This window comes from Chrysemys picta, chromosome 16, assembly GCF_011386835.1.
Source record: "Chrysemys picta bellii isolate R12L10 chromosome 16, ASM1138683v2, whole genome shotgun sequence".
NCBI classification, from domain to species: Eukaryota; Metazoa; Chordata; order Testudines; family Emydidae; genus Chrysemys; species Chrysemys picta.
The window spans coordinates 20,833,000-20,845,691 of NC_088806.1; the positions used below are offsets into that span (position 1 = coordinate 20,833,000).

General features: G+C 50.2%; 1 protein-coding gene and 1 long non-coding RNA gene across 13 annotated transcripts in view; one reads left to right on the plus strand and one right to left on the minus strand.

The window, feature by feature from the left end:
* Positions 1-12,692, plus strand: part of NTM (neurotrimin) — a 678,721-nt gene that overhangs the window by 97,665 nt on the left and 568,364 nt on the right. The gene's annotated exons all lie outside the window — the stretch shown is intronic.
* On the minus strand, positions 3,986-6,506 carry LOC122173886 (uncharacterized). The gene is made up of 3 exons (XR_006174874.2): positions 6,397-6,506; positions 5,052-5,155; positions 3,986-4,083 (listed from the first exon to the last, which is right to left on the minus strand). It is a non-coding gene; the product is annotated as an uncharacterized LOC122173886 (long non-coding RNA).

A 12,692-nucleotide genomic window follows, 5' to 3' on the forward strand; every position in this document is an offset into this window, starting at 1 on the left:
TCAGGAGGTTATCTAGTCCAACCCCCTGCTCAAAGCAGGACCAACCCCAACTAAATCACCCCAGCCAGGGCTTTGTCAAGCCGGGCCTTAAAAACCCTAAGAATGGAGATTCCACCACCTCCCTAGGGAACCCATTCCAGTGCTTCACCACCCTCCTAGTGAAATAGTGTTTCCTAATATCCAACCTAGACCTCCCCCACTGCAACTTGAGACCATTGCTCCTTGTTCGGTCATCTGCCACAACTGAGAACAGTCTAGATCCATCCTCTTTGGAACCCCCCTTCAGGTAGTTGAAGACTGCTATCAAATCCCCCCTCACTCTTCTGCAGACTATATAAGCCCAGTTCCCTCAGCCTTTCCTCATAAGTCATGTGCCCCAACCCCCTGATCATTTTCGATGCCCTCCGCTGGACTCTCTCCAATTTGTCCACATCCTTTTTGTCGTGGAGGCCCCAAAACTGGATGTAATACTCCAGATGTGCCATCACCAGTGCTGAATAGAAGGGAATAATCACTTCCCTCGATCTGCTGGCAATGCTCCTACTTATACAGCCCAAAATGCCGCTGTCAATTACAGCTCTCTGTGCCAGCTTCAAAGCCTGGTCCAGTGTGTTAAGTGTTAGATGTGTAAAGCAATGGAGTGGCTCTATGAGTTCAACAGGTCGGGTTTGATTTGCAGAGGTGCTGAGAACCAACTGGAGTTAATAGGAATTGCGGGTTCTCTTAAAAATCAGGCCTTTTGTGGTAACAGAAAGAAAAGTCCCATGCGCTGTAAGAATGCTTGTGACTCAGCCTCTGGTGTCAGACGGATACTGGGGAGAGTTTGATGATTGCGATTGTGCATCATTTTCAGAGCTCTGTGAGTGTGCACGGCCCTTCACGGACATGTGAGAGGCAGAGGACCTGCTTCTGATCTTCCGCACTCTGGTGGAGATCCGGCGTGAATCCACTGCAGCCCACAGCATTTCACTGGTGTCAGTCTGGTGCGAGAGGCCAACACCACTGAGGAGTTTACAGCCTTACCCACTCCATCACGAGTGGATGATGGAGACAGATGGGCTTTAAGTGGGGACTTGGGGAGGCCGTTCCTAGTGTAGGGGCAGCATGAAAGAAGGTGCAAAGCAGAGCAGCATCCTTTGTGGTAGAGAAGAACAGGACTCGGCTGTAATGAGTGTAAAGGAATCCTTGGTTGATGCTGCTGGACTCAGATAGACTCTGTGGTTCTCTTGGGCTCTTTTGGTCCTGGATTGACTGACAGCCTTTGTCAGCAGACTGCTGGTCTCCCTAATTTGTGGCCACGCTCAAGCACTCATGGAAACGCCTGCTTGCCTATGCTACACTGAGAGAGGGGAGAATGAAGAGAGCAAGGGGAAAGTAGAAACACGCTCTACTTGAGTATCCAGTCAGTGTGACTGGGATCAATAATGTGGGTAATGTTTTACATTACAATGCTGAACCCTTTAGCATATTCATCCCGGGATCCCGGCTGCAGCCGGGGACTCGAGGTGCCATTAGATTAAAATTCATTTTTTATTATTATGCAGGCTCGATATCTTTTGGCAGCCACATCTCTACATAGCCCGCTGCATCCCTGGTCTCTGCTCCCGCCACCAGCCCCACAGCACACATGGGATTCTTGCTAATTGAATTCTCCACTCTTTCTAATCAATAGCAAAATGATTGGTTTTCCATTATGAGAGATCCTTTTCAGCCTTGGGATGCAGCAGCTGTTGGGAGGGAGAGCCTGGATGTGGAAAACACTCTGGTCTGTCTGGTAAATTGGCTGTATGACTGGTCTGAGGAACCAGGGAGTAGTCATGCTATCTGTGGAACTACCAGGCAAGCAGCAGTTCCTGGTGATTCATGGGATCTGACACCATAAAAATCCCATCCTTCTGATTCCCATTTACCTTTCCCTAACCTCCCCCAGCGAACACACACCTCCTCTACAACCTGATTATAAATGACTGCTTGAAAATTGGCATTCAGTCACCACCTGTGAGCCCCAGCACCCACCTACACCCATCTGTGTTGCACACCAGCACCCGCATTTAAGGTGGGTGTACGTCTTCACTGGCTTGTGTGTGCTAGACCCCTGGTCTGTGGCACTCCACCCAGGGCCTGGGATAAGGCACCAGTTCATGTCATTGTGTTCTACCCGGCCTATTGGCCAAGTTTTTCAAAAGTGACTGGTGACAATCGGGTGTCTTGATTTTTGTGGGGGTGTGCCACTCACAACACCTTACAGGGGCCTGAACTTCAGTGGGTGGATGAAAATCAGGACCCTTATCTGGGTCTCAAATTGGGCCCCTCCAAAATGGGAACCACGCCGAATCACTCGTCACCTCTGAAAATCTTGGCCATTGGCTCTGAGCTTCTCGATCGGTAGCTAACGGCCAGTTGACCCAGTTTGGCCTCTGGGGATCAGAGGAGCTATTGCGGCTACCTACCTATCATCGGTCATGGTTGTTGGTCCTCAGTGGATGAGGATTGGAGGTGTCCCGGGAGATTCCCTGCCAGGCGACTCGACTCTATTGAGCTGTAAATTTGGGCACTAATCGCTGCTGGGAGCTGGGCACTGATAACTTGACACAGTGGCCAGTTTTCTCAGGAAAGATGCAATTTCGCATGTGGTCCTCAAGTAGCTATGGGTCAACTTAATAGGTCTTAGGGATGGAAGGGGGTGGGTATGGTACAACTCCACTCTGCTCTCAGTTGGTGAAATTCACCCTAGTACAGCGGGCTGGCACATGGTCTAGGCTCCACTTAAGTCCTGCTTCAGCCCGTGCCTAGGCCTTGTGAGTAGGACTTAAGTGGTGCCGAGGGTGTGCGCTGGCCTCTGTGCAAGGATGGATTTGCCCCCCTGTGCCCTCTGGCCCCCGGTCAGTGGCTGCTGACTCAGCAGGGCTACCCGGCCTCTGACAGAGGCTGCCTGCATTCATGTCTCTAGGTATGAAACGCTGGGGGAGTGGACTTAAAAATCGAAAATGGAGCGAGCGAAACAGTGCGTTAGAAAAACAAGAGCCCTTTGCAAGCTTCCAGGAGCAGTTTATCTCCCTGCCTCCTCCTCCCACCCCCCCCACCCCCGCCCTGTATTATCAGGGCTTCCACAGCTGTCAAGAAATGGCCGGAAAGCGAGCATCTCGCCCGTGTTATTATTTCATTAAAAATGTTAATTCCAGCGGGCTGTCTTCCTGCCCTGCTTTGCATATTCATGAGCGCCCCCTCATTTCTATTCCAGAGACGTGGCCTCTGGGCAGAGGATCAGCGCGGTGGCCTGACTCACAGGAAGGCAGCTCTGTCAGGGAGCCGCAGCGGGTGTGTGTCTGAGCAGGAAGACATGGGCAAGAGGGAGGAGGTGGGTCCTTGAGTTATTTCAGTTTGATTCTTCTTTAGGCTTCTACCTCCTGGTCAATGGAGGGACTTCATGATGCCCTGACTTTGTGCACGGCAGGGCGCTGTCAGTGCTGGCTGTAGGGCCATGCTGGTGCCAGATAGGAGGACAGTGTTGTGAGCTTCCTCACAGCAGTGTGTCCAGCCAGTACCTGCATGCTGTGGCATGTGTTTCAAGCCAGCTTCTGCAGGGGAGCCCCTTTGGTCAGGGCCAGCCATGTTAACATCCTTGCAGCAGTCCCAGCTGGGATGCTGGTTCTGAAAGCCCCATCGGCTTTGTCAAGGAGCATATCTCCTGGTTGGGTCTATTTGTGATCCTAATGCTTGGCTCTTTCTCTAAGTTGTCTAGGCTTTGGGGTTCCTACACCCAGCCACCCCCATTTCCAGCTTTCTGTTGTTGTTATTTTATTTGTATTGAGGTGTAGCCAACAGGAGCTCATCTCACCCCCAAAGAGAATCCACAGGCAGGGGGTTCTCACAAGACATTTTTTGGTGGCCTCAGAATGTGGCCACCAACTCTTGTTGGTAGCTGCTCTGAATTTTTTTCCCCTAAAATACTTACTTAAATTTAGGATAAAACAAATACGTGCATACACATGTCCAAATCATTGACATTTACTTACGTAGGTGTTGTTTTTTTGCAGACTCAATAATAAAAATAATGTACAGTTGTCTCTATTCTTTATGGACCTAAACGGAATAGAAACACAAATAAGGTGCTTTGCCTTTTCTTGTATTTTTTGTTGTTGTTTCTTTTGCTTTTTTTTTTTTTAAAGACTTATTAGCTGGTAAGTCTGCTGCTATGAAACCTGATACTTGTATGTTAATATCACTTTTCACAGCCTCCCAGCTAGCTACTAAATCTGCTGTGAAAAGTGGTATTAACAAACATACAAATACCACTTTTCACAGCAGATTTACTCCAGCCTCAGCAAGCCCAGAGACAAATTAAACCCTGGATGGGGAGGGAGGGAGGGAGGCAGGCAGCAGGGGCCAGGGGTGATGGAGGGGGTGAGCCCGGGGAATGGAGCCCGAAGCCCCATGCCTGAGGAACGGAGCCCAAAGCCCCGTGGCCGTAGTCTGAGGCCCGCGGCCCCAGCCCGAAGCCCTGCGGCTGTGGGATGGAGCCCGCCACTATGCAGTCAGAGCCCAAAGTCCCACGGCTGGAGTCTGCTGCCCGCCACCCAAGGTCTGAAGTCTGACCCCACCACCTCTAGGACGGTGGGGAACTCACTGGCTGTCTGCTCCTCCAGCATTTGTGTCTCCAGAGGGCAGCCCTGGGGAGGGGCCACTGCTTTGTCCCCCGCTCCCAATCACTGCTCAGGAAGGCTGTGGCCGCAAGAAAAGCCTCTGATGGCCGCATTTGAGAACCACCGGGCTAGCATGCCTCCCCTGGCAAGGACACCCCTGGGTGACCAAATGAAGCACCCTGAGCCTTTGCAATTAGTTGTTCAATTGGAAATAGAAAGGCTTCAAAGAGGCCAGCTGAGCTCCTTGTTTGCCATGGCCAAGACATCCAAGTAAACCACCTAATTGAATCAACTTTCCAGACTCGCTCTCCCGCAACTGCCAGAGCATCATCTGCTAGATAGAGCCAGAGATTTCAACTGGAAAATGTCAACTAGCATTGAATGGATTAAGCCCAAGAGTGCTGGCACCTTTCCTGTCTGCTCTTTATCTCTCTCCTCAGAGAAGTTAGGATGCTGCGAATGACCATATTCTGGAGGAAAGAAGCCATCACACGTAGTGGAGAAGCGAATTCCTGAAAGAAAGAAAAAAAAAACCTTCCAGCAGCTGCACAGTCTGATTAGAGATGGGCCCAAGACGTGGTGTTTGGATCAGAACTTGCTCAATGTTTGCCGGATGGGGGGTGAATTTTGAAGGCGGGATCTCCTGCTTGGGTCTATTTATGATCCTAATGCTTGGCTCTTTCTCTAAGTTGTCTAGGCTCTGGGGTTCCTACACCCAGCCACCCCCATTCCCAGGTTTCTGTTGTTGTTTTATTTGTATTGAGGTGTAGCCAACAGGAGCTCAGTCATGGACCAAGGCCCCATTGTGCCAGGCGCTGTACAGGCACAGAACAAAAAGTACCTGTTCCAAAAATTGCCAGGGAATTCGATGCTGTGGTGATATTTAACCTGAGAGAGGATATCAGAGCTGGTTGCGGGACTGGCAGGCAGACCTCTCTCTCTTCCCACCTCTCCTAGCAGATCCATGGAGCAGGGCCGGCTGTGTTCCTAGCAATATGATGAGCATACAGCAGTCTGTCGAGCGTATTCCACAACACCTCTCTTGAGCCACCAGAGTAGCCAAGACCCACCAAACAGCCAGCACTCCTGGACTCCCTCTGTTGAGTTAAGCCAGAATATCTGGCTGTCAGAGCCCAGTTAGCTCTAGGGATTTTCACACCCATCCTCTTGGAGTGCTCGCAGCTGTACTGGAATCCGGTGCGTGCAGGAGCGAGGCGTAGCGCCATGCAGATCAGCCATGGAAAAGGGAGTCCTATCAGCTGGCTCAAGCCCCTCTCCTGGCCGGCACTGGCCTGTTCCCTATAGGCAGGGGTGAAAGTAAGTTAAAGGACTTACCGGTACGCCGGAGTCCTGAGCAGGGGTGTGGCCTCAACCGGAAGAGGCGGGTCCTTTAAATCAGGATTTAAAGGCCCCAGGGCTCCAGCTGCAGCTGGGAGCCGCGAGGCCTTTAAATCACCCCCGAAGCTATCAGCTGCAGAGGTGGCTGGGAGCCCCGGGGCTCAGGGGCGATTTAACGGCCCCGGGGCTCTGGTTGCCGCTACCTTGGGGCTCTGGCAGCCAGGCTTAGATGGCGACTTAAAGGGCCCTGGGCTCCAGCCTCTGCAGGGTGCCCCGGACCCTTTAAATTGCCAGCCTGGGGAAGCTCTTCCTGGTACGCCGTACCGGACCGGCTTACTTTCACCTCTGCCTATAGGGCATCTTCTAGCAATTTGCTAAGTCCTGCTTAAAACGCCTCCAGCAATGCATCTCTCACCCCTTTCCCTTCCTGGGTACAGAGGGCACAGCCCACCAGTAGAATCTCCTCTCCTATTCCCAGCCTCGTCCGTTTGCATCCAACCCAGCCATTGTGAAACGTATCCTGATTAGATTCCCGCCAGTGCCCTTCACCCTCGGAGCCAGCCCTCTCATTGCATTCCTAAGTTTACCAGAGTAGATCATTAATCTTTCCACAGCTCCCAGCACTGCTAGTAAATCTGTTTTGGCAAAGGCAGTCACAGCCCCCTCCGCTAACAAATCTTACCCCACGTGGGACCCCAGAGGCCTTAACGTTAGGGACCGATCCACAGTGCAGTGGTGGGAACTGGTGGGGAAGACACTTCTGTGCTGGCCATTCTCTCCTGGGAGCTTGCCAGTTTGCTTTGCATGGAAGGAAATGGGAGAGTCATAAATCAATCTGGAGTGTTTCTCTTCTCTTTAGGGGAAAAATAATAACCCCAAACAAAACAAGCTTGCAGACAGGAGAAAGGAATTCCTAATGACAAACTTACTTCAGCTAGGACACCAGGGGCTTCAGCAATATGAGATTAAACCTGCTGTGCCGAGACTCTATTACTCCATATATTACTGTGTGCTGCTGGACTGATGGTTCTCACAGGCGGAAATATAACCCTTTGAAAATGTCAAGGAACATAATAAAGAGACCTAGCAGGGGAGGCTGGCTGGCTCTGGGGCCCGATAAAGCCTATACACTGCTGGTTTCCAGCCAAGCCAAGATGGGGAGCTTATGGATGTGTTGTGCAGCTCAGACCAGATCCTAGCAGCACCACAAAATCGCCAAATAACTGGACCCCTCCTTATAACCGTGGCTTTAGGAGAGAGGTGAAACATATGGGGATGGGGGAGATTTTACTGCTATACCCCCATCATGTTTTGTAGGTGAAGAGGGGACCTCAGTCAACAAAATGAAGAGCCGAGTGTGTGGTCAGCACCTTCTTCAACTGCTGGCTGTGGGTCAGGTCACCATTGTTTGTGCCTATGGATAGGATAGCAGCAAGCAGAAGAAGTCTCCCTCCCCCTCGCGGGCCTACCCATGTTTGGCCATGTCAGCACAGCCTTGCACAATGCACGAAGGAAGAGATAAGTGATGGAACCTAGCCACGTCTCCCGAGTCCGCCAAAGAACAGGCTGGACATTTTGTAGGAAGAGGCTTTCTGTCAAGGCTTCCTGCCATAAGAACAGCCTTTCTCCTGCCGGCCCACTTCCTGCTGAAGCCAGAAAGCAAGGGGAACTGGCAAGAAGAGCTAACGAACCCTTGGTAAATAGCATGAAAGTTGTGTTCTAGAGCTCAGGGTGAGCGTTGGATCAGTTCTTCCTTACCAGCTTCCTTGCCCATCCCTCCGGCCACCTCAGCCCTCTCCCCAAGTCCCCTTGCTCCAGGCCTCCATCACCCTCAGACACTCTTTCTAACCTTCACTGCTCTCGCTCGCCACGAGTCTGTGCCTGTCTTTGTCTCCTTTCCCATCTCCTACCATGCTCTGCCAGCGCGTAATGGTGTTGATGTAATATACTTGGACTTCTGTACAGCGTTTGACTTGGTACCGCATGACATTTTGATTAAAAAGCCTGGAACGGTATAAAATTAACCTGGCACACATTAAATGGATTAAAAGCTGGGTAACTAAAAGGTCTTGAAATGTAATTTTAAGTGAGGATTCTGCATTAAACTGGTGTTTCCAGTGGGGTCCCACAGGGATTGGTTCTTGCCCCTTTGCTATTTAGTGTTTTTATTCTGCAAGAAAACATAAAATCATCACTGATGACATTCACAGAGGACACGGGATGTGGGAGAGTGGCAAATCATGAAGAGGATAGGTCGGTTATATAGAGAGATCTGGCACGCTTGGCACAAGCAAACAATGTGCGTTTTGATATGGCTAAATGTAACTGTATACATCTAAGAACAAAGAATGTAGGCCATACTTATAGGATGGGGGACTCTATGCTGGGAAGCAGAGACTCTGAAAAAGGCTTGGGGGTCCCGTGGTGGATAATCAGCTGAACAGGTGCTGCCAGTGTCATGCCCTGGCCAAAAGGACTAATGCAAATCCTGGGACACATAAAACAGGGGAATCTCAATTAGGACCTAGAGATTATTTTCCCTCTGTATTTGGCACTGGTGTGACCGCTGCTGGAACACTGCGTCTAGTTCTGGAGTCCGCCGTTCAAGAAGGAGGTTGATAATCTGGGGCGGGGTCAGAGAAGAGCCATGAGAATGATTAAAGGATTAGAAAAATAGATGATTACCATGGTCCCGTCTGGTCTTGGAATCTATGAATCCCCTTCTCACTTCTTTCACGCTGTCCCCTATGCCCAGAACACCCTTCTTCCTCCTGTGTGATTGGCACCTCAATAGGCTCCGCAAACCTCCGCACCTCCACGGCTGACCTCCTGCTACATCTCTGTGCCCAGCTACTCCCCAGTTCCACCAGTGGTTGTGTAGTCAAAGCACTGAGAATTACTTACTCAGAACTACCACTAGACAGCTCTCAACGCATCAGGCCCCTATTCCTACGGTACCTGCCTCCAAGTAGCTTTCACTTTCTTCCCACCTTCCCCGCCCATTTGCTCTCTTTCCTCCTTGCATTAACTGTTTAAATTCGACTGCAGAGAAATTAGGGGCAGGGTTGTTTTATTTTTACGCCTGCAAAGCACTGATCATATTGCAGATACAGGATTTGTAATAAATAGCCTGAATCATCTATAGCACTGTACTGATGTTAGGTAATAGTGTACAGACCAGTTCTGATGCCAACACACCTTCTGCTGTTCATGCTGCAGGGCATACGCCCAGCGGAGGCTGCTCCAGAGGGAGTTGGGTGATCCATAATTGCCCCATTCAAGGTTTCTTTCACCTTCCTCTGACACAGCTGGCCACCACTGGAATACTGAAGAAGATGCATCCAATCTGGTGATTGTTATCTTCCGAGGAGCCAGTCTGCCTCTGCCATTGGTCCAGCAGGGGTCACGGGATCGAACCCATCTCTGCAGCCCAGCGTGCCGCTGCCTTTATCCCCCAGCGAGCACCATTTGGAGGCTGTGAACCTTCCCAGCTCTCGGTTGGCTCCATGGGCTCGTTAGTGCAAGAGGAGGGGAATAAATCTCTGGGAGCTCATGAACTATTTACAACCATGCTGAGCAAGCGACCTGCAATTATTTATTTATTCCACCCCCGCTTTTTTGCTGGATGGCACTTTGCAAGCCCAGAGGGAAGCAGAAGTGCCTCTGGGCTCCCCTCTCCAAAGCTTCCGTCTCTGGAGTTCCCACAGCGAGGCACCTCCCAGTGGGGTCCAGTGGAAGGCAGGGAACAGCATAACACATGGGGACCGCTCAGAGCAGCCGGCAACCGGAGAGGCCAACATGTCAGTTCCAGACCATGCAGCTGCTGCATACAAGCACTGTCTGTTCGGTGGGTGCTGCTTTTGCTATGCAAAGCCGGGTAGCATTAGCCAGCCCTCTTGCTCTCAAACTTAACTGGGCTCTCTGTGTCCGCATGTCTCATTTGCTGTGTGTCGTTAGAATTCAGCAAACAGCTGTTTGGTTATTTGGATTTTTCAGTTTGCTGGCAATTCTGAAAAAACCCCCGAAACCTAGCGTTTTGGGTTAAACCCAGACTGATTTTTTTCAGTGAATCAAAAAGTAAAAACAACCAAAAAAAAAAAATGTTTCAGGTCAAATGAAGCATTTTATGTGGACATTGGCCATTTTTAAGCAGTTTTGATTGGGGTTTTGTTGGTTTGTTTTTAATAAAATGGAAAGAATGTTTGAAATGAAAAGGTCATTTTGAACCAAAAACTCTCAAAGTTTGGTTTGTTTTCAGATTTTATTTTAGGGTTTTAAGGAGGTTTGTTTGTGTGTTTTCTGAGTGAAACCATTTGGTGAAACCAGCGAGAATTCATGAAACTTTTGGGTGTTGTCCATAGAGCTGGATGAAGTTTTTCAGTGCAAACTGCAGATTTGACTTCTCTACATAGGGTGATAGTGGTGTGTGAACTCCAGAGTAAACCACCGTGTGTGAACTCCAGAGTAAACCACCGTGTGTTCACATAGTACTGTTTGAAACAGGACTATGCTAATGATCATTTGAGAACTTTTAGTGCACACCAGCAGGGTCTACATGGGCCAGTGAATCACAACATGTTGGTGCACATGATTATTCACACCCATCGGGTGCGCATTGCCACACAGAGCAGATAAGCCCCTGGTGTCATATCTCCATGATCGTGTTTCAGGAGCCGAAATTATCTTCATGGTTAGGAGGTATTCCATCACCACCTGGTTGGGGCTCCATACTATGCCACAGGTTGAGGAGAGCAAGCAGATTGCAGAAGTTGCAGAAAGAACAGAGAGAGAGTAGGAAGATGAAGGATTGGGAATGAATGTCATAGAGGGAGAAGAAATAAGTGTAGCAGAGAAAGGAAAGGGGACAACTAGGGAGGACAGGAGAAAAGGAGACAAATACCCAGGCCCTGCAGGAAAGCTAGATGTCTTGTGAAATGTGTGGTAAATACACAGTGTATGTTTGGAGACATTTTGGGGTGTGTGTGTGTGTGTGTGTGTGTGTGTAGAAGTGTTGTCTGGATGGATGATGACAAGGTCTTGAAGGTAGGATCTCCCAAATTCCCATTGGCCTGGAGCAGCGAACCACGGCCACTGGGAGCTGCGATCGGCCGAACCTGCGGACGCGGCAGGTAAACAAACCGGCCCGGTCCACCAGGGGCTTTCCCTGCACAAGCGGCGGAACAAGTTTGGGAACCACTGTTGTAGAGGATAACAGACTGCTAATGCTGTCAACAAAAGGAGCTATTCTTTTAGTTCAGCAGGCGGTGGTAAATGTCCTACGTTCAATCCTGCTAACAGCCCTATGCTGGGGGATGTAAGAAAGTGCCGATCTGTACCGGAGTTATTATTTTTAGTGAACATCCTTCTTTTCTGCAATGCTTTGAATTAATTCATAGCTATGTATGTGTGATCATTATAATTATTATGCGACTGGCTGGTTTTCATGGCCTTTAAAACACCAGGGGATAGTCTCCCCCCAGTGTTCTGTGCCACAGATTGGAAATGCACCATTTTAAGTGACATTTGTTTATGGCCTCTCTGGGAGAGCTTTACTTTCCCTGTGTGGACGTGATCAGGAAGTGCGTGTGTGGACGTGACAGAGAGTGCACCACTGGGTCATTAACTACCATGGAGCACTGAACATTTGCACCAGCTGTGGTTTAGGGTTTAAGATTTAGATTGAAACACCCAGCTAGATCTCTAACTGACTCCAAACTATGTCAGGCTGAAACAAACAAAGCACTTGTCTCTTGCCCATAGGCCTGGCAGGCTGAAGTCTGCTTACCAGGACACGGCTGCTTCAGCATGTTGTCTTCAAAGGGCTTTTGTCATGGGGCTTAAGGGCCACGAACACTTGCAGCCTGGCTTTATATCGGTTGGTTTGATCAGCACACGGGGGAGAGGACCATAAAGCTGCCGAGGCTGGAGCCTGAGTCTCTAATTTTGCCAGGAGGGCCTGGGTTATTCCTCCACCGGGAGTGCTAATAGGATTCTAATATGCCGGCGAATGGGATTTTTTACAACTGTGAGACTGCAGTTACTGAGATGGTGTGTCGCTGGGACAGCCCTATCAATCTTCCAGATCCGCTCCCCGGAGGTGAGGGGGCTGCGGGGAGAGACGACTCACGGGGAAGGGAGCCTTGGGAAGTGTCTGGGACTGAAAGGTGGGGGGATCAAAGGGAGGTGTCTGCAGGGAGGCGTACGTGGCTTTCTTTGGGGAGATAGGGCAGCCGTTGCAGTGACTGTCTGGGCCCAAGATGTCGTGGGGCCCTGTACCAATGTACCTGATGGGACCGTCTCAATGAGCATGTGCTGATGTCTGGGGAATCTCTGCAGTGTTATCAAGGGGCCCATAGCATAGTAGTTTGGAGCCCCAGGGGGACATCTGAGCCCCCTTCCCCCACCTCACTATCTTTGGGAAGGTCCTTAGTCCTTGTTGAATATCCTGGGGAGCCCTTCTGCACTGATGTCTTTGGGACACTCACGTTGGCGTCTGTGGCCGACAGCAGTATATTCAGGGCAGGGGGGCTAGGCACTGTCTTTGGTGGGGAGGGCATTTATAAGCGATGGGGTCTATATAAATCAGTGGGATTGCAGTGTATCGATTACCTCAATGGGACTCGTCTTCTTGTGCCCCATGGGAACCTCGAGAAGTTCACAGCACTGAGCAAGTGCTTGGTGGTGCCCAAATGGCTCGGAAGGGGTTAACAT